This window comes from Protopterus annectens, chromosome 1.part0 (genome assembly GCF_019279795.1).
Source record: "Protopterus annectens isolate FY-2018-M chromosome 1.part0, PAN1.0, whole genome shotgun sequence".
NCBI classification, from domain to species: Eukaryota; Metazoa; Chordata; order Ceratodontiformes; family Protopteridae; genus Protopterus; species Protopterus annectens.
The window spans coordinates 447,544,625-447,572,323 of NC_056725.1; the positions used below are offsets into that span (position 1 = coordinate 447,544,625).

Genomic DNA, 27,699 nt, shown 5'->3' on the forward strand with positions numbered 1-27,699 from the left:
CCAGTCATATAAGCACTGCTCATAAAAAGTAGACCTCATAACAGGTAAGCTGAAGTGTCATGAGATAAACCTAATATTACTTTTTTCTGCAGAATGCTATAGAACCTCTTTTTTAAGTTCAGTGAACCATTGCAAGCCAGAGACAGTCAAATTATTTCTGTACAGTGATATAGTGATACTCCTGCAAATGTATGCAAGCAGTTTCTCAAGTCACCTGCAACTAAAGAATTCATAGAGGTTATCTGTGTCAGTACTGCAGCAGTTCTGTTCTTGGAATAAGAATTTTAAGCCATAGATTCATTTCGGGCCTAATGTTGCAACATATATGCAATGACATTTTACATGAGTACTCATTCTATAAAAATATGAAAGCATTTTATGTGCAGTTTTTAGAAAATAAAAAAATAAAGAGTTTACCTTGTCAGTGACTGTACTGTAAAACACTGGCAGTTTATTGGACTCTTACATGAAACTGCAGCTGATTTTTCAGCTGTTTTGGGCATCAGAGCGCATCTTGAGTTTTGCAAATCAAGGGTAAAGTGGGGTCATTTGATTAATGAATTTACCATATACCAAATCAGTGACTACATCTGGATATAGCAGCTGCACAGCTCTGAAACAAATCCATGTCGCTTGAAATACTGGTCAACAGTCCTTTGAAGTCCTGTAGTGGAAGAAATACCTGACTTTGTATAACTCATGCTAACACTCCATAGTCTGCCCTTCTTGAACAGTGAACCACTGCAAATATTCGAAATGGTCTGCAAAGTTAAAACAGGAATGAGACAGTCATTAAATGTCAAAACACTAAATTCATTGCCCAGTCATTAAATGTCAAAACACTAAATTCATTGCCTGTAATCAACATGATTAAAGAGAATGACAGCTTCTGTGTATAGTTGCCAAAAGCAATACTTTAGGCTGCAAGAAAGGCAACTGCAGCTTATAATAAAAGACATACCTAACATGGAGATGAAGAGACAGTGCTGACAGAAGTAAGCAATGATATGCCTGACTCAAATGTAGCCTGCTGCAGGAATTTCACATCTGCTGGTCAGAAAGTTGATCCACAAAAATGAGACACAATGACAAGAAGACACAGTTACATTTCATTTTATTTTATTATAATAATTATAGTCTTTTGTGCATTACTACTACTATTGTCTGTCTTCTTATTGAAAATCTAAATAGAAACATAAGGAGAAGGCAATTTTTTTTCTCCAATGTTGTTACCTCATAATAAAATGACAATATAGTTTTGCATCATTTTGTCATTCTCAGTTTTTAGACTTGCATTTTTTGACTAGTATCCCACAGTACTATTCAAGCGTGAGGAGCTATTTGATATGCATATTTTATGCTAATTAGGTGTCCAGATCTTTGGGCAGATGCATTTTTAAGAGCCATTACACATAATTTTAATGTGCTCAGTATGAGAAGCATCATAAAGATATATATTATATTATATAAATATATATATGCACATACACATACATACATGCAGAAACACATGCACACACACAAAAAAACATTTATTATAAAATGCAGTTTGCATTAACCCAAACAAATAAACAATAAATATACAAATACATTAAGACAGTTCTTACCTACACTAATATATCTTTAATAAATTATTAACCCCTCAAATAAAACTTAGTAACCAAATAAATTAAAAAACATTTGCATATACACATATTTACACACACACACACACACACACACACACACACATACACACACACACACACACACACACACACGCACGCACACAATGGCTATGATTCAATAAAATCTATACTGCTTGAGCTACCTACTCAAAGTGGATTGCTCATCGTAGATTTGTCAATTAGTGAGATGGTGGGAAAATATGATTGAGAGATAGCTATAGCCATAATGAGAAAGACCTTGGTAACTGCTCATCACCATGCCTTTGAATCAGCCATACTAGTGTTTGCCCTAGTGGCTCATGTGTTATGTTAGCAAAGATACCCCCCTACACACACACACACACACACACACACACACACACACACACACACACACACACACACACACACACACACACACACTCAGATACCCATGCACAGACATACACACTCACTGACATATCACACTCGCATCCACTGATCCACAAACAAGCCCCTCCACACTTGATCACACACATGGAAATACTTAACCATACACTCATCCATACAAACCCATACACACATACATACATACAAACCCACATACATATACATACAAACCCCTACAAACATACATATAAACCCATATATTATCAATGCAAACTTATACACTCATACATATAAACCCATACACTCATACATAAAAACCCATACAGTCATCCATACAAACCCATACACACATACATACAAACACGCACACACATACATGCAAACCTATACAGACATGCATATAAACCCATACATTATACATGCAAACCCATACAGTCATACATATAAACTCATACATAAAAACCCATACACTCATACATACAAACTCATACACACATGCAAACTCATACATACAAACCTGTACACACATACATACCAACCCATACACTCATCCAAACAATCAATTCTTTACCTAACTCTCTTAGTGTGACCATCCAGTGAGTCACACACTCTCATATATTCATATATTCATGTAGCTGCATTCATGCCCATACAGGCTTATCTATACACACATCCACACAAAGAAAAACCTAACACACCCCAATGTCTTCGCTAAACTTATCTGTACCACAAGTAAGTGAATGAGTGATAACCTGGATTTTTACAATTTTTCTGTAGTAAAATATTAGCAAATTAGGAGCTGTGAACAATTCTGGGGGAGAGCACATGGCTGATTAGCATTAACCACTTCTCTAGACTGCCGCATTACACTGCCATCCAGATTACCATATCCCAAACCCAATCAATCGCCACCAAATCTAAACTTCAGACCCATTCATCTCAAGCAAAAAGTCATCATTTTATGTATTTATTTTTATTTTATTTATATTTATTTACTGGGGAAGTGTACTTATCATTACTAACCAACTTCAGGCTCTGCAGAGATGAAGCACAAAACATTTCACAAACAAAAAATACAGAAATGTAAGCAATAACAGAGTAGTTCAGACTAATTAAGCAGAAAAAAATGTGTATATACATTCCAGTGAACCAGCACAGTGCAATGTACAATCAAGCATATTGTAATGTACAATATATACATTTGTTTCTAAAGCTGGTCGATCTTCAGTAAATCTTGAGAGGAGAAGAGACTCAGAAAGGAGATAGGTTAGGCAATATGTCCTGTGATGCAGCAGAAACATTTGGATTTTTGAGTAGCATTTTGAGTTTGGAATAAGAGTTGTCTTCCTTTATGTTGAGGGAGAGAACTTGCCAAGGAGTAAGTTCCTGAGAGGATAAAGCATGTACAGTGCTGTGGAGTTTGGTTTTAGGGGTAAAGAGAGTTGGTGTGGCTTGTGAGTTGTGTCTCCGGTTATAGTGTCTCCGGTTCTAGTGTCTCAGGTTGTAGTGTCTCCGGTTGTAGTGTCTCAGGTTGTAGTGTCTCCGGCTGTAGTGTCTCAGGTTGTAGTGTATCCAGTTGCAGTGTCTCAGGTTGTAGTATCTCCGGTTGTAGTGTCTCCGGTTGTAGTGTCTTAGGTTGTAGTGTCTCAGGTTGTAATGTCTCCGGTTGTAGTGTCTCAGGTTGTAGTGTCTCCGGTTGTAGTGTCTTCGGTTGGATGAGGAGGTTTTTCATGAAGATTAGCTACAAGGGAAGTAAATGTATGGAGCTAGAGTAGTTTGTAGATTTGGTATCCTAAAACTATGTCAGATCTTTGTTTTACAGGTAGCCATTTGGCTTTTTCTAGGGTGAAACAGTGATGCTCATAGAGAGGTGAGTTTGTAATTAATCAGCAGGTGCAGAAGTGCCGGAAGCTGTTGAAGACTGGGGGGGGGGGGGGCAGAGGGTGAGAGCGGCACTTAGTGATCTAAAAAGGGAATTTTTTTAAAACTATTTACTACCACAACATAGGTTCACTTGGAGATCATTAAGCTTAGCCAATTTCCTTTTTGGTGCTTGAATTAACATTTCCTGATTGATCTTACTTATCCCATGGCTGTTAATTGTATATTAGCCCTAATAGAATAAATGTGATCACACTGTAGATAATTTGAGGGGGCCATGTAAGGGATGTAGCATCTAGGAACTGCCTCTATCCATTAGTGGCATGAGGGGCAATCCTGGAGTACATTTTCTATTACCCATCCTTAGATCCAAGTTGCATTTGAATATGGACAGGAATGAGCTTTACTTGAATGGATATGCTCTGGAACAGCGATAGCCTCTCTGATATATATCCATCTCTCCACAACATTCAGTTTAGATACCTGGACTGAGTATTTCTGATGCCATTTGACTTGCTGATGTTCAATTGGTCCATCTGTATTAGGTCGGAGGATGCCTTGTATGCCAGACAGGTTACCTCTAAGCACCCTGTAGGATACTGCGTATAGTGATAAATCTTTGAGGTGGTCCATGCAAGAACTATTGTTTAGGACTTGTATCCTTTTAGTAAGGTATCTCTGTGGGTATTCCAGTTGTTGCATGGGTCTGGACAGCTACACGCCAAAGTGGGCATTATACAAAATGATTGACCTAATGAGGGCTTTGTAAAGGGGGACAATAACATCTCTAGAGCTAGTCACAATCAATTTGTTTATAAGCTGTGCAATATAGAAAGAATTTCTTATGACTCTGGGCACATGTTGGTCAAAAGTTAGGTCACTGTACACACAAGTTGCCAAATGCCAAACAACTGGGTCAGTTCTCAGGGGGCATTGTCAATTTGGCAGTTCCCTGGAGTAGATGACTTCCCAAAGAATATGATAATGTATTTATTGGAGTTTAGTTTCAATTTATGATTCTGGCACCAGTTATTGTTTGGGACAAACCTTCTTGCATGATGGTTAAGTCATTTGGGGATTCAGTAACTGCTCCAAGCTTGCAGTCATCTCAAACTTAGTCAGCCAAAGCCCTTTGGTATTTCCTTTTACTTTTGAGATGTATATGCCAAACAGAAAAAGTCTCAGCACCGAACCCTGGGGACTCCACTGGTGACAGGCCTCTTCCCCTATTTTGATCTCCTGCATCCTTTGAGCAAGAATACATGTATGCATTCTTTGATTCACCTTCCTGATTGTATTAACCTGATTGTATTAAATTATATTCCTTTTATAATACAGCACCACTTGTTAGAATGTGTTTTAAATTTGTACTTTGGAACAGTCTTCTAGTAAGTAATGAAACAAAACATATGAACCAATAATGACAAAACTAGCCATTTCAGAAAATTTCAACCATAAAAGGCCACTCAAACGTCTGACATTACAATCCACCTATATCAGTAAATATGTAAAATCTCTGCAGAGGTAAGTTATCGAAATAATTCTACATTAAAGGGATCTGTAACTAATGAAGAGGTTGCTGCTAGCAAACGATTTTATATTTCATTGGTTCATCTACAAATTAAGTATCTGTTGCCCTTGAAAAATAAATTGCCTATGGTACATTAAAAAGAATGATAAGCTAGTAATTTTGCAATGTGGAATGGATGGCAAACTGATAACAGAAGTATAGTTAATAGTTAACTCCTCCAAAGGAGGATATTCATAGGACTGCAGCATCCACTCCCTTTAAAGTACAACACAGTACAGTGATCCATCTGCATACTGTAGGAGTAGAACCCATAGCCTTCTGCATCAAAAGCAAGTATATTACCTGTTGTGCTACTAACAATGCAAATGACTTAGCATAGGTAGCACTAAACTTCTCTCCCCCAGAAGCTCCCAGCTCCTTGTAAAATCCATTTGACACACAACTAAATCTTTCAACTTCGCAGCACAAGAAATCTGGAAAGAGCCAAAATGTATTGGGGGGGAGGGGCTAAGGCCCAAAACCAGGGACACATTTTAAATATTGCTTGTATAATCTTAGAAAGTTGGTAAAATAAAGTGTTATGTGTTATCATGTGTTCCTGAAAGACAGGAAGACTGAAACTTAAAGGGCTATCATTCTTTAGTGAATTCAGTTCATAGGTTCATAGGTTCATAGGTTTGTACTAGGCTATCAGTCCTAGGGCCTATACAAGCCTAGCCATAACAATTCCCTGGCTATTTCTTCCCACACTATTTACTTCCCTGGACCCCTGTCTAGCAGGGCGACTGACGTGATCCCCGGGGTGAATTTCCTTTCGCCCATCCAATCGTCAAGGTTCCTTTTGAAGAGGACCAAAGAAGCACTCTGCTTGACATGTATGGGCAATCTATTCCAGAGTCTGGGGAGTCTCTGGGTCAGGAACCTATCCCTCCAGCATGTTTTGTTTATTGTGATGACAAGGTTTAGATCCCTGGAGCATGTGGCTCTGAGGGATTGGGATTTCTTTAAGTGCAGCATGTCCAACAGCTCTGGGTTTGACATGGCCTTGTATGTTAAGCAAAGATCGCCTCTGAGTAGACGATATGCGACAGAGTATAGCTGGAGTTTTTTAAGGCGGTCAGCGTGGGGCATCTGCTTTAGGCCTGTGATTCTTTTAGTGAGGTATTTCTGTGGCCTTTCCAGTTGTTGCAGATGTCTTGAGAGGTACATACCAAACGGGCATTGTATTCTATAATGGGTCTAATGAGGGATGAGTACAGTGGGACAATGACCTCCTTTTTTCTGGATGAAAAGCCCTTAGTGATGAGGTGTGCCACATAGAAGGATTTCCTGACTGTTGTGGCGATGTGGTTATCGAAGGTGAGACCACTGTCCACCTGTGTCCCTAAGTCTCTTATCAAACTTTCGGTGTTTAGTGTACTGCCACCTATATGGTAATTCACGGATACATGTTTTTTCCCAAAGGGGATAACTATACATTTCTTGGCATTGAGCTTGAGCCCATGGCTCTGGCACCAAGCATCTGTTTCTGTAAGGCCCTTTTGTAGAGTATCCACATCATTTGGGGATTCAATAATGGCTCCCAGTTTGCAGTCATCTGCAAACTTTGTTATCCAGAGTCCCTTAGTGTTGGCCTGTACTTCAGAGAAGTAGATGGCAAACAAGAGCGGTTCTCACTGATTTGCCAGAAAACCACAAATTTTAAGAGGAACAGACCAAATGTATGAGCCAAATGGTCTTTGAAAATGTGGCCATTTGAGAGCTATGGACTCAACACTCTATATCACAAGTGGTGGTATGGGTGGAGAATTCAGGCTCTAGTTTGAGCCTGAGTAACACTAACCACCAGGTCTGCCTACCTAACTGGGGCATTTTACACACACACACACACACACACACACACACACACACACACACACACACACACACACACACACACACATGGGAGCAGCATAACTCCTGCAAATAAAAGAACAAAACTCTCCTTACTGGCATGACTCTGGCTCTAGCAGCACCAACAGAACAGTGGCAGCATAACTCCTGTAACACAGAGCAATAAGACAACAAGAACAGCTAGTTTACTTAGTTTAACTTCTGCGCGCGGATCCATGTTAACGTGAAAACTCCACTTCATAAATTTTTCCTGACAGGTCTTACAGCTGTAAAAGTGGGAGGGCGACCCCTCCCCCTGGTTCTATGGTTCCGGCACCCATGAGCAGGTGCTGTTAAAGATAGCCTAGAGTGTGGCAATGTTTTTCTTATAGGCAGAAGAAAAACATTGGGAACTAATATTCAAGTTGTGAAAGGAGAACTCCTTTCCCAATGGCTACTCTGGCTGGTTGGAATAGAAAAGGGGAGATCTTTTTGGCCCAGAAGAGGAGGGGGGTTACTATGGCTTTCACTTTGTCTATATGGAAATGGAAGCTTAGTAACTGATCAAGCCATAGTCCTAGTTATATGAGGGTGGAGGTTGTCTCTGTGGAATGGTTGTATAAGTTAAAGACAGTTTAAGAGTCAGGTGCTTGGTGAATTTTCTATAGAGTTCCAAAAAGCATAGTTTTGGTTTTGGTGGGATTGAAAAATAGTTTATGGTTTATGAGCCATTGATGGAGCTCATATAAGTCCAACTGGAGCTGGCATTTAATGTTGGTGTGAGAATGACCTTATCAGTAAATAACTATGTCATCAGCCTAGAGGATAACTGGGAGATGGGGAGGTCACAAAGAAGTTTGTTAATTTAAAGACAACATAAAAACTACCTACATAACAGAAACACTAATGCTAACTAAAATACATTTAAAAATGGTCTGTATATTGAGTCATAATTCCCTTGATAATGATGGCCACAACACTCCATCTCTTCAGGAAACTAAAGAGACACCTCTAACCAATCCAAAAGAAGCAATATATATATATATATATATATATATATATATATATATATATATATATATATATATACACATATTTATATTGCTACACCTTTTCCCATTCTCAAAATATGACTTCAGTGCAAATAAGGCTCCTTATGCAAAAAAAAAAAATAGTACAATACAGCAATTTCTGGAAATAATTAGAAATAATATTAAGTTACACAGAAAAAAAAAGATGAAAATATGGTGGTCTGGTCTAGGATGTAATAGGTGAAAATAAATGAAAAAGCTAGTACTCTGGGGTACAGCAACCAGGAGTACACAGATATTTTTATATTGCAACTCCTATATAGTCCACATAGGCACTCAATCAGCATGTTCTTAGAAAGTGAGACAAAGTCAAAATACTCTGAGAAAACCCAAATAGTCACAGGGGAAATTAATAAACATTATCCAGACTGCTGATGAAAAACTTAAACCAGTTAGTGAAGATCTTGTTTCCCATCCCAAACAGATATATCTCATTGCTCTAGTGGAGAGTTGCATTGTTCCAACTAGTTAGTTCATAGTGTTTATTAATTTTAGCTTTAAACATACTATGGACAAGCAATTCTAGGGTGTGTAGAGAAATGTTAGCATATTCATTTTTAAGGTCCTTTCTGTAAACACTTTACTAGCTAAATATCTGTGTACTCCGGGCCTGTGGAAAATATGGCCCAGACCGCAGAATCCTTTATAAACGCATTCTATGAACACCTTCAGGAATGCATGGATCATGCAATCCCAAATAAAACCAAGACCCAATCCTCCAAAGGCAGGCATCCTGTCTGGTGGACCCCAGCCATAAACAAACTATACAATAGAAGGAGGAAGCTACTAAATGATAGAGCAAAATCCCAAAAAGGGAAGGCATCACTGATCAGTATTAGCAAAAAACTACGGGCACTCATAAAATTGTCTAAGGCCAGCTTCGAGAGAAAAATTGCACAGTACACTAAAGATAATCACAAGGCTTTCTTTAGTTATGTTAGGAACCTGGGTGGTAATTCCCAGATATGCTCAGAATTAGTCCAAAATGACAAAAAATACACTGAACCCACAGACATTGCCAACATCCTAGATGACAGGTTCAGTGCAAACTTCTCCCCCCCCCTCCCCACCAAAAGGGCAAATATCTATCCCAGCAGAGTGCTGCCCCCCTGACATCTCAGATGCTCAGGTAAGAGCCGCCCTCTCCAAAGCAAAAAACACAGCATCAATGGGACCAGACGGTGTCCCGGGCTACATCCTACATGAACTCCAAGAAGAGCTAAACCCAAACATAAAACTACTGTTCAGTCTCAGCCTTACTACAGGATATGTGCCCAAAGAGTGGCATACAGCAACAGTGGTCCCTCTCCATAAAGGTGGTGCCTCAACGGATCCTGGAAACTATCGCCCCATAAGCCTGACTAGCTTGGTCTGCAAAGCTATGGAAAGGATCATCATGGAGCTCATAAATAAAGATATTGGGGACCTACAGACACTGGATCCTACCCAGTTTGGCTTTGTTAAGGGCAGATCCTGCCTCTTAAACCTGGTTGATTTCTTTGAAACAGTCACCAAGGCCATTGACGAGGGGAAGGTGGTCCACACTGCCTACCTGGACCTCGCAAAAGCCTTCAATACAATACCCCACTCGGGCATTATAGATAAGCTCACCAGCTTAAATATAAACCCCTATGTCACTAGATGGATTGCAAACTGGCTCAAGGACAGAACCCACATGGTTAGAATTGCTGGAGCCATGTCAGACTCCAAACCAGTTACAAGTGGTGTCCCACAAGGCTCAGTCCTGGGACCTCTCTTGTTCGGTATATATTTCTCGGAGGTACAGGCCAACACGGAAGGACTGTGGCTGACCAAGTTTGCAGATGACTGCAAACTGGGCCATAATCTACTCTCCAGCCAACACAAGCATCCTCCAAAAGGGCCTCATAGAAACAGACAACTGGTGCCAGAGCCATGGCCTCAAGCTAAATGCCAAAAGTGTGTAGTCATCCCTTTGGCAAAAACAAAGTGCCCACAAATTACCACATAGGTGGTTATCCATTAAGTACAGAAGAAGTAATTAGGGACCTGGGGACCCAAGTTGATAGCAATCTCTCATTTGACAACCACGTGGCCAAAGTGGTTAGAAAAACATTTTATATAGCCCACCTAATCATGAAGGGATTCACATCTAGATCAGGGGAGGTCATCGTGCCTCTTTACTCATCCCTCATCAGGCCCATAATTGAGTACAATGCCCCTTTTGGGATGTACCTTACCAGACACCTGCAGCAACTGGAAAGACCTCAAAAGTACCTCACCAAGAGGATCAAAGGGCTCAAACAGATGCCATATGCTGCCCGGTTAAAGAAACTCCAGCTCTACTCAGTGGCATACTGCCTGTTCAGAGGCGATCTGTGCCTGACGTATAAAGCCATGTCCAACCCGGAATTAATGGACATGCTGCACCTCAGAATATCCAAATCCCATCGAGCTACGCGCTCGAGAGACTTGAACCTCAGCACTGAAATAAAACGGACATGCTGGAGGGACAGATTCATAACCCAGAGGCTCCCTTCACTCTGGAATAAAATCCCAGTCCAGGTTAGGCAGAGTCTCTCACTGACTCTCTTCAAGAGGAATCTTGATGAGTGGATGGGAGATCGTAGGTTTACCCCGGGTATCACTTCTGTGTCACTGTTAGACAGAGGCACAGTATACTAACCTCGAAAAAGGGCATAGCAAAATAAATTTAAAATGGGTGGCGAAAGCCAAACACATTCTGGCTAGGCTTATAAATGCCCTAGGGCAGATAGCCTAGTATGAACCTATGAACCTATGAACCTATGTTTGTCCATATATGGAAATATATTTGTCCATATATAGGAAATGATATAGAGGTATCCTGTTTCTTACCCTATATAACTCCAGTCACAGTCCTAAGTATTTGCTGCTTGTCCTGCCCAGCCATGGCACTAGGTATTCACTATAACATCCTATCCCCTCATTCCTAAATTAGCTCTAACTTCCTAAAAATGCAGCCATCATTCCAATAAAATTACTACTTTCTTCTTCTTTATGGTCCGATGCCATTCTTTTGTGGGTCTACACTCTGGAAAATTCTTAAAATACTTTCTGTGTTCTACTTTTGATGTTTCCACAGATACCAGTCTATGCCAGAATACCATAAGAATGTTGGATGGGCACTCTTGGAATTATATATTTCTGTCCCAACACCCAGACTTTCCAGAACCTACTGTTGTTCAATTGTACCTTATTGTAGGCAACATATGAGGGGGGTTGATGGTTCTTCTAGAGTGAGGACAGGACAAGATTTCCCTTGAATCTAAATTAACCCTGTATAGAAATTTGTAGTCTCTTCTCTCTGCCATGAGATGTTCCTTCAAGTGAAGCAATACTGCATTCTAAGGGTTATCTCCAAGACAATTGCCACAACACAGTCAGTGCATTGCACTATTTACTTTATTAAATGGTGCCCTTTAATGTTTTATAGGATAACTTACTGCCATATGTTTAAAATTTCTCTTTCATTTGCTCTTATTCATTATGTACTAGAAATGTATTATTATAACTCTTATAACTGATAACCACTAAGAAGTAGTTACTATAATATTCAGTGGTTTGCCCTTTTCCTTGCTTTAGATACACCATCCAGTCACTATGAAGCCAAATGTTTCTTTAGCTGCCTATAGATATAGTGTCTTTTTTTGATAAACTAGAACTTCTGCTGTCAAATCTGTGCATAAAAAGGAGCACTAGTGACCAGTGCATGGTTGAGTGCCTTGTGTCTTTCAGATCAGCAACAGCAGTTATTTCATGGCTTTCCAGTAGAAGTCTGAAATTTTTGATTGTTTTCATTTCTGTGTAACTTTCTGAAAAATAAAAGAGGAAATGAAACAAAAAGTTCTTAAACACTGTACTGCTACTCTGAATATTTCAGTTCAGCACACAATATAGAGGATTATGAGTGGATCTCCGATCATAACTGACTTATGTGTTCGAGACAAGATGACAAGAAATCCACCTTGTGAGCAAAGCTTTATCTGCTCCATGTACTACTACTTACAGAAAAAAATTGCCAAGTGTTTTGTCAGCTTTCAAAGCCATAATGCATTTAGCACTGTCACAAAAACAGTGCAAGAGAGTCTGTTATGTCAAAAAAGTCAGGTAGACATTATCAGCACAGATAGCAGGCAGAAACAAATTTGTGTTTTTTTTGTTTATTTTCCCTCTGTCATTTGCGCATTAGTACTGGCAGGTTTAACTGTCTAGCATGATACCTAATCGTAACAACTAAATCAGGGGTTGCTTAACATTTCTTAAGATCAGGTTTCATGCTATGTAAGAGCTTAACTGATTTGTCTTTTTCCAGATATTGGAGTGTAATCACCACACTCCATGTACTACATAAATATTCAAATAGCAGACACATTTATTTATTGATATAAATCTCCATATTCCCTGATAGTGCTACTCTACCCTAACTTTTAAACAATTGCATCCATAATATTAAGCTTTATAGCTTTAAGAATATATTCCTTCATGTCCAGAGTATTAGCAACTGATTATACAAGTTGAAAACATTAAAGAGCCCTTAAGAAATGATGCATCATGTTGGACTGCCATTTGTCATTTCTAGAGTGTAGAAATACTCAACAGCAAGCTCCAGGACTGACTTTCACAGTTATTGATCGCAGGAAGGATGATAAGAAGGTACTACTTTATTTATTTATTTTTGTTGTTGTCAGTCCCACAGAGCAGAATGTGAGCAATGCTGCTTTTGCAGAAAAGATAATTAAAGCAGAAACAATTTTATTACAAAATGCAAAAAAAAATGACCTTTGCGGAGGAGATTAGAAACGGTTAGGGTGACACTGGATTAAAACCTAGATCAAAAATTACAAATCCAAGTATCAGTGCCAGTTTATCACCAAAGCTGAAGATAGTATATGGTTCAGAGAGATGACCTGCACTTGTACAGACGCAACCAATGACACACATTATGGATTCCAGAAGAGTTTTTGCCTGAAAGTCAGCCGAATGGATCAGATAAGAATCTGTCTGAGACTGTATGCAGATACTGGTTTGACAAGTGCACTAGTAGTAATGCTGCTAAATGAAGTGCTATAGAACCAAAATTATACAATTGTTACTGCATTCAGTATGTTAGGCTCATTAAGAAATCACTCTGATATCAGGACTATACATAGCTTCATAGTTCAGAGGTTAGTATTAAGCAGGTGGTTGGAACAAGTATATACCCTAACCATTCACCCTTGGAAGTATCTTTGGTAGATTTATTTCCCTTCTTGATAAAGGTCATACTTATATCATCAGTAAATTTATTTTCCTTCTTGATAAAGGCTGTACTACCAGTCCTGAGGGTCAACTTACATGAACCCATCCAATCTTCAGTTAAAGGAGGCTAAAGTGTTACACAATTTAACAGTACAAAACTCACTATGCAAATGCCCATATGAAGGTAACCCAAATACTACTGAAAGGTAAGTAAATTAATGCATTATGAAGGTTTTAAAATACACAACTTGTTTTTATTTACCTCCCTGTGTTTAAGCTATCTTTTAATTATGTCTGCTATTGGATTTTTTTATTTCAGCTTATATCTCTGTACTAAAATTACCAAGTAAATTCAGCAGTTTCTGCTTCATATTTAATCCAGTTTACATGTCTTAGTTTATTAAAAATCACAACATACTTTTCAGACTCCCTCATCATTTCTTTTGTATTTCCTTGTCCTTAACTAAAACCCATGGGTACATTTTTTTTCTTATGCATTCTCTCTCCAGGTACCATTTCACTTTATTTAATCTATAGTATTCATTCAATGTGCCTGGTTCATTGAAGATCTTCCATATTGATTTTTGCTACACTTCACTGAATACAATTATGCCTTATTTTACTGTCTCTAATCTTCTGAAATGTCTGAAATGCATTTTGTTGATACATTTTTTAAATTTGTTAGATGGTAAGTTTGTTGTTCTAATTTTCCACACCTGTACATGGTATCTTATGCGTATGTTGATGCTTTCTATATTTAAAATTATTTATGACATACTGTAATTGTGATTATTTTAAAATCTTAGAGATTTTTATCCTGGTATTCCACCAAAAATGGTCTGTTCAGTTAAACATTTGCAGAAGGTAGACAACTGCTAGATGTCTAAAGAGAAATGTGCGAAAAATATACGTATGGCAAGGATATATGGAAATTGAAAACTGTGGTGGATTAGGGTGCTAGGATATTAGATGAGAGCATCACTGGAGCTGTCTATATGTGGAAATGAGGGTAACATGGGATTTCTTGACATTATACTGCTGGGACTTCACTATTTGGCCTTTTGGGGTAAAATACAAACAGCAGAAGTTTGCAAGAAGACTAAATAGATGGATTAGGTTGCTATACAGAAAATGACTGGGGAAGTATTAGAAGATCACAGGAGCCAATCAGCTTGAGGTGGTCAATGTGAGAAAAGTTTCTTAACTATTATAAACTTAACTGGGTTGAAACTGGGGGGGGCTAGTATATCAAGCAAAGAAAGATAGGGTTAATGTGTGTGTGTGTGTGTGTGTGTGTGTGTGTGTGTGTGTGTGTGTGTGTGTGTGTGTGTGTGTGTGTGTGTGTGTGTGACAGAGTTGTGATGGAATGTTTTCCAGTGATATAGGGTATTTTAGAACTTTTTAATTCAATAGTTATTTTCATGACTGATGTAAGAAGTAATGGCATGGATCCACTATGGCTGGTGTTCATAGTCAGTTTGCATGCTATCTTGCATACTTTACAAGACCATTCCAATCTACAGAATACCCCTCTTTGCCTAGAACACCACTGTGCTCTTTAGACAGTAGGGTTCAGAGTGCCAGATGTTAAGGCAGTACTTGGTAGGAAGGTTCTGTATAAAATGATCGTCCTGACAAGCTGCCCAGCTAGAGGCTTTGCATTGTATGGGATTCACAGATGCCCAAACTATGCAAGTGCTGGCCAGTTGAGCAGGGCAAGAATCTGAAGGTGTAAGTGTGCACGGCATTCTTACAAAGCACACCTGTGCCTTTCAATGGTGGGAATATGCACACTTGAACAGACAGCTGGCATATGGATGCCAATGGCTGTGTGTTAGCTTATTAGTATCTGCATTACAATCAATAGAAACATGGTGTCAGGTCTTCATGACTTCAGCAGACATTTTTAAATAATGTGAGAAGTGTCTTGTGTCCAATACTTATGAACTTTTCTCAGCAGTCACTTCAGGAATGGTTTGTGCCTTCTATCTGGAAGAAAGTGGTTATTGTTCTGATATATAAAGAAGAAGATTCAAGAAAATCTGATAATTATATACTAGTCAGTTTGACTAGTATTACTGCAGAATATTTTGAAAGGGTTCTAATTAGGTCTTTACAAGTGATGAACTGTAATCGATATATACAGTGGATATAAAAGGTTTACACACCCCTGTTAAAATGCCAGGTTTTTGTGATATAAAAAATGAGACCACAATAAATCATTGCAAAACTTTTCCCCCTATAATGTGACCTATAACCTGGACAATTCAATTGAAAAACAAACAAATCTGTTAGGGAAAAAATATAAAAAATAAAAAAACTGACAATACGTTGGTTGCATAAGTGTGCACACTCTTAAACTAATACTTTGTTGAAGTACCTTTTGATTTAATTACAGCATTCAGTCTTCTTGGGTAAGAGTCTATCAGCATGGCACATCTTGACTTAGCAATATTTGCCCACTTTTCTTTGCAAAAGCTCTCCAAATCTGTCAGATTGTGAGGGCATCTCTTGTGCACAGCCCTCTTCAGGTCACCCCACAGATTTTCTATTGGATTTATGTCTCGGTTCTGGCTGGGCCATTCCAAAACTTTAATTTTCTTTTGGTGAAGCCATTCTTTTGTTGATTTGGATGTATGCTCTGGGTCATTGTCATGTTGAAAGGTGAAATTCCTCTTCATCTTCATCTTCAGCTTTCTAGCAGACGCCTGAAGGTTTTGAGCCAAAAGTGACTAGTATTTGGAAGTGTTCATAATTCCCCTCACCTTGACTAAAGCCCAGTTGCAGCTGAAGAAAAGCAACCCCAAAGCATGATACTGCCACCACCATGCTTCACCATGGGAATGGTATTCTTTTGGTGATGCAAAGTGTTGTTTTTGCACCAAATGTACCTTTTGGAATTGTGGCCAAAAAGTTCAACCTTGGTTTCATCAGACCATAACACATTTTCCCACATGCTTTTGGAAGACGTGATCTATTGTTTTGCAAATTTTAGCTGGGCCTGGATGTTTTTCTGTGTAATAAAAGGCTTCCATCTTGCAACCCTACCCCATAGTCCAGACATATGGAGAATACGGGAAAGTGTTGTTGCATGTAGTACACAACCAGTACTTGCCAGAAATTTCTGCAGCTCCTTCATTGTTGCTGTAGGTCTCTTGGCAGCCTCCCTGACCAGTTTTCATCTTGTCTTTTCATCAAGTTTAGAGGAACGTCCAGTTCTTTGCAACGTCACTATTGTCCCATATTTTCTCCACTTTTTGATGACTGTCTTCACTTTGTTCCATGGTATAGCCAATGCTGTGGAAAGTTTTTTGTGCCCTTCTCCTGACTGATACCTTTCAAAAATGACATTCCTTTGATGCTTTGTAAGCTCTCTGCAAACCATGGCTTTTACTGTAGCAGGCAACTGAGTAAATGTCAGTAAAATCCTACTAGGACAGCTGAACTTTATTTGTGGTTAATCAGAGTATCTTTAATTGATGGCAGGTGTGTACCCATGAAGATTGAATGCTGTAATTAAATCAAAAGGTGCTTCAACAAAGTATTAGTTTAAGGGTATGCACACACAGCAAAATATTAGTTTAAGGGTTATGCAACCAGTCTATTGTATGTTTTTTACTTTTTATATTTTTCCCCTAACAGATTTATTTTTCAACTGAACTGTATAGGTTATAGGTCACATTAAAAGTGGGAAAAGTTTTGAAATGATTTATTGTGGTCTCATTTTTTTTTGATATCACAAAAACCTGGCATTTTAACAGGGGTGTGTAAACTTTTTATATCCAGTATGTATATATATATATATATATATATATATATATATATATATATATATACATATATATATATATATATATATATATATATATATATATATATATATAGGTCCCCTTCAAAACATCTAAAACCCAAAACATCTAAACTCCATAACATCAAATTTCATAACATCTAAAATTTGCATCACATCGAACACTACAAATCACATGAAAATAACATCCCCTCCACATATAATGACATTCAACTAACAAGCACACTTTTTCCTATGTTTCTGCTAGGGGGCAAACCCCCTGCACCCCCCCATGTGGGGGGCTCTGCCCCCACACTCCCTGTAAATTAAATATACCAACTCCGAGATCGCGCTACAGTGGGAAAAAGTAAATTTCCTAACCCCACTGTATCACAATCCCCATAAAGAATGTACACATAATGTCTATATCACTTACCTGTATGGTCTAAAAAATACATACAGAGTGGCAAAATAAACACTATATAAATAGTATAAATTCCTACACAATATAAATAATAACTATAGAAATAAAAACTACAACATCTCATAGTAATACCACAAGATTAACAGATTAAACTATAACATTTACATGTTTAATGATACACTATTCAATTTTATACAGTTTAGATGTTATGAAATTCGAAGATATGGGTTTTAGATGTTATGGAGTTTAGATGTTATGGTCTTGATGTTATGAGTTTAGATGTTATGAGTTTTAGATGTTTTGAAGGGGACCCATATATATATATATATATATATATATATATATATATATATATATATATATATATATATGTATATATATTACTTAGCATGGGTTTACTTCTGAGAGATCCTGTGTAAACAACTCAGTTTCATTTTACGTTACAGCTGTGGAGATTCATGACAATAAACTTCCACTTAATATTGCTTTCTTGTACATTACTAAAGGTTTCTGCTCTATACCACATAAGGCTATTGTGTTGTTACTCAGGCCTAGGTTTACTAATCCCTATGTTACAGACTAGATTATAAACTAGTTGTTTGAGAAATTTCTATCTCTTTCATCTCCCTGCTTTAAAACCTGCATTTGCGCGGTTTTGCACTTGTATACAGCTCAGCAAGCTCCTTGTGGTGTCCTGCAGAGTCCTACAAGCAGCAGAGTGACAAAAGAGTGACTTTGGATTGATTAAGTATCATTTCTCTGCATTTTTTGCTGTTGATTGCTAATTTCACCTAAAACGCATTTTCCTAGCATTTTTGTGTTCTAAAAAGCTTATTTTTGCTGCAAATTGTACTTATTTTTTCTGATTGCTCTTGTTAAAGTCATTTATAGCCATTTTTTGTGTTCTAATCCTCTGTTTAACTGTTGTAGGCTACGCACTCAAGTGTGCTAGCCTTTTCTGTGAATTTAAAGTGTTTTAGAGTAAAGTTACTGTATTTTTGTGAAAAAAGAAAAAAAAATATTCTTGTTTCCCACCTTTTCTAAGCTAGTCTAGTCCAGTTTTCAGGTTCTGCTGAATTCAGGGCTGTGGTACAAGTCTCTGTGTTGCCCATACCTTACTTGGATAGAAGGAAGTTTTCTCTGTTCACCAGTGAGAGTGGGGAGCTTTGAGCAGCCTATCTGTCCCTGGAGGAGTGGTCTCAGCCCAGCAACTAGTAGTTTATTGGCCATTTTGGGCTAATTTCTATCTCTTTCATCTCCCTGCTTTAAAATCCGCATTTGCGCGGTTTTGCGTGCCGGGCAGCACCGTGCAGCGCGACTTAGCTAGGGTTAAACTATTCCTGGCTCCAAGAAGTCTGCTCTTCAATTTTTCCCTTGGAACTAGTCAAACTCTCAACTTAAGCACTCAAACCTTTCCTTTTACAGTCCATCACTTGCTCAAATCTCTTAGTAAGCACTAATAAATGCTAGCACTACACCCCCTATACTATACAGAAGTACAAGGCTCCCTATTCGTCCCTATGGGACAATCAGTAAAACAGCTCATTTATCTGTTCAGGCATGTCCAAAAGGCAGTTTCAGGTGTACTCTCCAGTCCAGCTGGTGAATCTGGGCATCTTGAGGCAATATTACAATTGCCTCATGTACACAGAAAACCCTCTCCTCCTTCCAACAAACACAAATGTATGTGAGAGATGCAACTATACAGCCAAACTGGAGGCCAAGCTCTCTGAACCCAAGACTGGAACAGTCAGTCATGAGGAGAAGGGAAACACTTGCACCACACTACCAGTCTCACATAGACCACTCATATCTGCACCAGCAAACAACACACATAAATACACAAAAACATACTCGGAGGCTCTAAATAAAAATCTGCTAAAGCAGCACAGACCTCCAAAGCAGATATCCAAACAACCTCCACCCCCCCCCAACAACAACCACATATCACATACTTCACAAAGTCAGTGTGCCACACAATCACAGCCCTTAAGACTAAATAACACACCCAATACACTAGTAATAGGTGACTCTATTGTCAGGCACACTGACATCCCACTCACTAGACTGAACAAGGAGAAGGTTACTGTAAATCCTAGTAACACTTTCAGGCATTTCTCTAGGATCAGCCTGGCGATGGCTCTAGGTGCTTAATACTGCCAGTTCATATTTACATTAATACTTGTAAAATCATGTTATGTGACTTGTCTCTGCTACAGCTGAAGTATTAACTCTTGTTCAGGCATTAATTATGCATATTGTCTTACTTTTCATGTTTCTGTAAACAGTTCAACAACTGAATAGAGACATGCTTAGCTTCATATGAAAGCTCACAGCAGGACGAACAAGACAGTATTATGTGTAGCTTGAGCAGTTGTGAACATAGTATAAAGTGTTTGCAAAACACTGATATTATTATTTACTGCATTTATTCTGATTTCGAAATCCATTTAAAACTTGAACTACAATGAATGCTACCACTTTAAATGTAAGGTTGTAATGAACAGTTTGCTCTTCAGACTTCTTTGTTAACAGATATGAGCATTTGTTTGTACTGTGAGGTTATAGTTTAATTTAATCAAAAGGCTCACTGAAAGTTACAGTGCAACTTTCCAGAGCTGCAGCAGAGGCAATGATTTTATTTGCTCAGCCAGGTGGTACACAATGTCCATGTCAGTAAATTATGAGTTTGTGAGACGTGCACAATGGAGAAATAAGTCCTTCATTAGTGTAAACAAGCAAATCAGGGTGCTAGTCAAGTCTCTGAAAGCAGACTTTGAGGTACAAATACCCTCTAAAGCTAAGGATAATCATAAGACATTTTTCAGTTATGGCCACAATCTTAAGGGCAATACCCAACAATGTGCAGAATTATTAAAAAGTAACTGATGGCACTTATGAGCACCCCAGCATATAAAGCAGTCTTCAGCATCAATATAGTCCCAATAGGAAGGCAGAAGTCTATAATGTTAGAACATCCAAGAAATAATCCATCATAGATAAAACCAGATACATTTATTTAGGTATATAAAAAAGGTAAGCGCTTTCACCAGAAGGCTTCCTCAGACCTTTAACAGGCAGAAGTAAAAAGTGTTGAACATTTTATATAGCAGGTATTCAATTAAATAATTAACTAGATGACATCATCATGAATTCTTTCAACAAGTTCTTAAAGTCAAAGACAAGAAATATGCAGATCTATGAAAGCTTATAGAAAGCATTTCTCTTACTTATAACTTATTCATTATAAAAATAATACTCAGAGGATATCCAGTCACACCTATATAGTTATATAAAATTTATATTAAAACTTCAATAAAAGACAAACAGATTTATACAAGTCTAATATAAAACTAAGAACTAATAATTATAGAAAAAAACTTTACCTAACAAATGGACTCCTGTTTTTCAAAACAGGTTTAAGTGAAATTTTATCATTCAGGCCTGGACTAATGTGTGCCTTGAGTCTAACAATCCATTTAATCTCTGTTCTTTCTGTATAGGTTCTGATATCTCCCCCTCTGGGGCTAGGGTTATTCACCTGGAGGACCATAAATTTAAAAGTGTGATTGGTGTTTGTTGCAAGAACATGCTTAGATAAAGCATTATTACTGGACTGAATGCGTATCTGGTAAAGGTGCTCTCGTATCCTGTCCCTGAAACTTTTATCAGTTTTACCTACATAGAAGGCAGGGCAGGGAGTACAGATTGCCATGTAAACTACATGTTCAGTATTGCATGTAGCAATAACTTCAAACTGAAAACATTCAGAATTAGTCGGGTGGACAAACATATTATAATTAGAAATATGGGTACAAAATGGGCAGTTATTACATGGATACGTACCATTTCTATGTGAGCTATTACTGACGGCTTCCATTGTATTGGGATAACATAAACTTCTGTGCAAATTCTTGTTCTTAAAAATGAACTGTGGATATTCACCAACAATATCTTTAATTAATGGGTCAACAATCAGCATCCTCCAGTGTTTAGAGATAATTTCTCTAATTTCATTGAAGTCATGCGTATAAAAGGTAGAAAATTTCTGTTTAGTCCTTATTTCTTGGTTTATTCCTCTATTATTATGAGGGCTGGAATACGCAGTTGCACCATGATCCGAGAAGTATGGGATAGCCCTATCACTTCTATATTGTTCTACACTTTGGTAACAACTGTGTATTTCATTTATATTATAGGATATAGCTAACAGTCTTTCTTTAAGCTCAATTAGTTCATTCTGATATCCCTCTTTGGTTGGATTCAACCTGGAAGCTCTAATAGCCTGCCCTTTAATAATATTATTAAAAGCAAACTTCGGGTGCATACTCCTTCTGTGTAATAAGGTATTCCTGTAACAGGATTTCCTATGTACACCAGTATTAAGTTTGCCATTGTCTAATCTCTCTATATGCACATCAAAAAATTAATACTATAAATGGACTCATTCACTGTAAATTTTAAATAATCAGTAAGTGAGTTAATTTCATTAAAGAAAGTATACAACTCATTTTTGCTGCCAATCCACAAAAGGAAGAAGTCATCTACAAATCGTTTGTAAAACATTACAAAATTCTGAAAACTATGCAATGTAAATAGATGCTCCTCTTCCCACATAGCCATCACCAGACTGGCGTAGCTATTGGCACATGATGTGCCCATAGCCACGCCATCTCTCTGAATGAATATGTCATTATTAAATACAAAGATATTATTTTCTAACACTGTCTCAAGTAGTAAGCATAACAAATCTACTTTAGCAGGTATAAATTCTGTATATTGTGTAAGATATCTATGTATTTTGCCAATACCTTCCTGATTGGGAATGACCGTAAACAATGACTTGACATCAAAAGTTACTAACAAATATGGAAAAGTGTCTTTTACAGAATCCATTTTATCATAAAGGTCTATTAGGAACTGTTTTGTGTCTTTGAGAATGAATTGGTTCTTGTCCACTACAGGTCTCAAGGTCTTTTCAATATAAACTGAGATCGACTCAGTGACCCAATCCCTACCAGCGACTATAGGTCTCATCGGTGGGTGGGTTGGGTCTTTGTGTATCTTAGGTAGACCCTGTATGACAGGTATTAATGGATTCTCAACCCAGAGAAAATTGAACAGTTCTGCATTAATAATTTCACTTTTCTTTAAGTCTTCCAATGTATTATAAACCCTCATGATATGGCTATAAACATCTTCGAGCAAAATAGGTATATAAAACTTCCTATCATCAAGCATTTCATACATTAAGCTAGTATAACCATGCATATCCATTACAACTACTGGCCCGCCTTTGTCGGCTGGTCTGATAATAATACTCTTGTCATTTTTAAGTCTGTTTAATGCTGATTTCTGCTTACATGTTAAATTACCCTTCTTATATTCATGGGGATGATTACATAAATTATATGCATCTTCCTCGACCAGTTTACTAAATGCGTCTAATAGAGGATGATGGTTAGGAATAAATGTACTAGGTTGTGAGAAGCGTTGAGTTTCTAAATTAGTATTTTCATTCTTGAACAATAATTTTAATTGTACATTACAAACAAACAATTTAGTATCTAAAATGATGTCTGTCATATCACTTTTAGTGGTAGGTATGAATGATAAGCCCTTATTCAATAGTTCAATTTCATCTTTATCAAGGGGTCTATGTGAGATATTCCATACTATATTGGTGTTAGTTTCTCCCACATTTTCTTCAAAGTGGGTCCCCTCTGTTCTCCACCTGAAGCTTTCCTTTTCTGCCTCCCTCTGCTCATGGAACGACTCCTTCCCCTTCGGGAGGGGTCGCTGATTGGGAAAGGGGGAGGGTGTATCAAACTAGAGCTACTAATAGAGGGCATTACCTTTCTCCTAACTACTGGTTCAGTGTTTGCTGTAGTAGTCAAATGACTGCTAGAATGTACAGAATTAGTTGTAGATGACATCACCTATACTCATCCAAAAGACATAGCAAGTCTGCTGGCCAATAAATTCAGCTCAAATGTCACCTCCCCATCACTCCCAGTCCCGCCCCCCAAACAAAATACCCTCCAGCACTCCACAGCCAAGTATCACCAAAGAGTGGGTTGCTACTGCGCTCTCTAAAGCTAAAAACACAGCTACAATGGGGCCTGACAATATATCAGGTTGCCTTTTAAGCAAATTAAATCAGGACTTATCAGGCCCATTAGGATCTCTGTTTAACCACAGCCTCCAGACTGGCTTTGCCCGACAGAGTGGAGGACAGTAACAATCATCCCTCTGCATAAAGGGGGTCCATTTACTGTCCCAGAAAATTACAGACCCATAAGCTTGACTAGTCTTACACGTAAGGTCATGGAAAGAATAATCAGGGACCAGATAAATAATGGCATAGGAAACCTCCAAACACTGGATCCAACCCAATTCAGCTTTGTGAAGGGCAGGTCATGCCTACTGAATCTGGTAGAGTTCTTTGAAAAAGTCACTAAGGCCATGGATGAGGGTAAAACAGTACATACCACCTACTTCGACATGGCCAAGGCATTTGACACAATTCCCCACTCAGGTATTATAAATAAACTCACATAACTGAGCATAAATCCCTATGTCACCAGATGAATAGCCAGTTGGATCACGGACAGGACACGTGATTAAAGTGAGTGAATCCAGATCCAGCAAGAGGCCAGTTATTAATGGTGTGCCACAGGGCTCAGTACTGCGACCACACCTGTTTGGAATATACTTCTCTGAAGTCAAGGCAAATGTGGAAGTCCTCTGAATGACAAAGTTGGCTGATAACTGTAAGCTGGGGGCAATCACTGAATCACCCAGTGATGTAGATATCCTCCAGGAGGGTCTAGGTCAGACATATGATTGGTGCCGGATGCATGGCTTAAAACTAAATGCAAAAAAATGCATTATCATACACTTTGGGAGGTCAAATACCCCTGCAAATTACAACATCAATAGCACACCACTTAGAGTGGACTCAGAGATAAGAGATCTAGGTACACAGATAGATAATAGCCTGAACTTTGACCACCATGTGTCCACAGTGGTGAGGAAATCCTCTTATGTGGCACAACTTATAAGTAAAGGTATGGCATTCAGATCCAATGAAATTATAGTCCCACTGTACTCTGCTCTCATTGGACCAATAATTGAGTACAATGTGTCATTTGGCATGTCTTTGACTAGGCACTTACAGCAGCTGGAGCAACCTTAGAGGTTCCTCACAAAGGGTGTAAACAACATGAACTATGCAGAGAGACTAAAAGCTCTGTCCCTTTACTCTGTCTCCTACTGATTTTTAAGGTATGACCTATGCCTGACCTACAAGGCACTCACAAATCCAGCCCTGATGGAGCTGCTATACATCTTCAAGTCAAACAGCATGAGGATGAGGCACCCAATCTAGGGATCTAAACTTAGTCACAACTCAAACAAAACATGCTGGAGAGACAGATATGTGTCTCAGAAATTGCCTCTTCTTTGGAATAGGTTTCCTATTCACATTATGCAGAGCCCTTCCCTGGACCTTTTCAAATGCAATTTGGATCAATGGATGGGAAATTGCAAAGTCACACCTGGGTAGTGCCTATGTCCCTTATGGACAGGGGAAATCTGTAAGATACTCGATGCATAGGCACAAATCCATGTCATCCTCTTGTCCCTAGGAACCATATATTGGGTAAGCTCAGGTTATATTGGCTAACCTTATACAGGCCCTTAAGTCGGTAGCCTAGTTATCTCCTATGAACCTATGAATCTATATTTTGTTGTCTGATTTCACATTAGTCGTTCCAGATATAGATCTTGTCTGGGATTCATAGACATTTGTTTCAACACAGTGAACAGCTTTTACCGCTAAGAAGCACTGCCATGCAGAATAGACACACGTAATTAAACAAAGATTTATTATGCAAATAGAAAAAAAGCTGCACTAGAACGAAGTAGCATGGGCATAAAATAACTATCATACATGAGCCAGTGAACATGCAAAAAAGGAAAAGGGAACAGTCTTGTGCCACATTGTGTAAAACCTGTGAAAACTACTACGAAAGTTAGAGCAGGTAGCAAAAGCTGCTTCTGGTGGTGGAAGACTATCACTCTGCACTGCAAAGAAAAAATATATATAGGACATGTGAAGGACCACATTGTAAGTGCCAGAGAAGCTGGACACCTTAATGATTCCCTGAAAGTACTGGAAAAGAAGGTACAAAAAAGTAAGAAAAAAGGATACAGTAAACAGGGGACTGCACAGCAGGAATATAGCAAGTTAAGCAGGGCTTGACAGAAGGCAAGGCACATATATTTTGCAGGGATAGGACCCCATTTTTCATATAATGAGGCAGAAAAAAGTCTGGAAGGGCAAGAGATATAAAGAGGGAAAAGGAAGAAAAGGGTAGATAGCGTGCGCACACAAATACACATGGCAGACAGATGGTAGGGCACAGGGTGGTGTAATGGCAGTATTCAGGTGGATACTACTGGGACCCCATAGGTATTTTTTCTAAGTCTAGATGACCAGTGACATGGGCCACACATGTCTCTGATGGCTTAATGGCTTCAGTCATCTGATCCACTGAGTTTGATATCTGCTGAATGAGGGGCTTGATGGAAGGTAGTCCAGTGTGCCTTTATCAGTCAACCTCTGCCTTCTGTACACAATAATGCCAGCTGAGCCAAGGCAGATGATTGGGGTGGGCTACCTCCCTCACATGGGCTGGAACCCTCCCTCAGCGAGGCACTCCAACCTTGTACACCTACCTTAGCTGCAGTCTCAGCCAAAGTAGCAGCAAGCAGCAGCTTGCCTACATGTGACCCAGGTAGGCCATTGTGGCCTGCAGAAGGGAGACATAAAGGGAAGGTTGATGTCACTGATAAGGCCCTATAACTGATACAGCATACAGAGTACATGTGTAGAAATAGGTTGTCACTAACCCTACTGTGCCAATAGTCTCTACTACTTCCTGTGGCAGCCAGCAGCATTCTCCTCTATGTCTGTCTCTCTCTTTCTGCCCATATTGAAAGATGAAAGGATAAGCAAGTCGTCATATATCACATATAAGTGTACCTCAGATGCAGATAACAGTACAAAATTGTATCTCCTCATACACTTGCATGCAATCAGAAGCATGAGATGGTGCCCACAAGCATGAGATGGTGCCCACAAGCATGAGATGGTGCCCACAGCACCAGTCAGATATTAAACTACAACATGAATGCACAATGATGCAGAAGCAGGACAGATGGTCCACTGCTAGGACAGCAATCTATACTTCCATATGAAGGTACAATGGAGCAGAAGCATGAAATGGTGGACACTGTTTCTTAAGGACAGAACCATGTACCCTGTCCGACAAAACAACACAGTTCCATAATACACACAGTTGCTAAGAAAAGTACACACAACATGCTAACAATCACCTACAACAGCTAATCTGGTATATCCTGGAATCAGTCAGAGGAAATAAAATCATAATAATCAAAGAACTGTGAAACACAGAAAAAAAGTTTAACAGCAGTATGACTTGTAAAAATGGCAAATGCTACCAGTTGAAGCATCCCTGCCTCTTTTCCACTTTCCATGCTCAGAAATATTCATGGTAGTATTGGTGCAGGTCATCAAAGCAGTGCCTACACTGCTCACTGGTATGGGGGATGCCACTCACCTTGATAAGCTGATCTGCCATATCATATCAGGTATCCACCTTATGAAATGGATCCGCATATCGTCCCAACACCCATTCCCTGAAATGGTTATACAGGAGAAATAACAAGATTTTGCTTTTGTTAACACACCATGTAGGTGCTTTCCATTAGGCCCAAGCCTGTACAAATGATGATGACTGTGAACATCACCA

At 38.7% G+C, this 27,699-nt stretch overlaps 1 long non-coding RNA gene across 1 annotated transcript in view; it reads right to left on the reverse strand.

Moving 5' to 3' along the window:
* Nucleotides 1–425: 425 nt before the first annotated feature.
* The window catches only part of LOC122792775, a 183,213-nt gene continuing 155,939 nt past the window's right edge, over nucleotides 426–27,699 (reverse strand). Inside the window, exon 3 of the long non-coding RNA XR_006363427.1 lies at nucleotides 426–761. This is a non-coding gene — a long non-coding RNA (uncharacterized LOC122792775). The remainder of the gene's footprint in view (nucleotides 762–27,699) is intronic.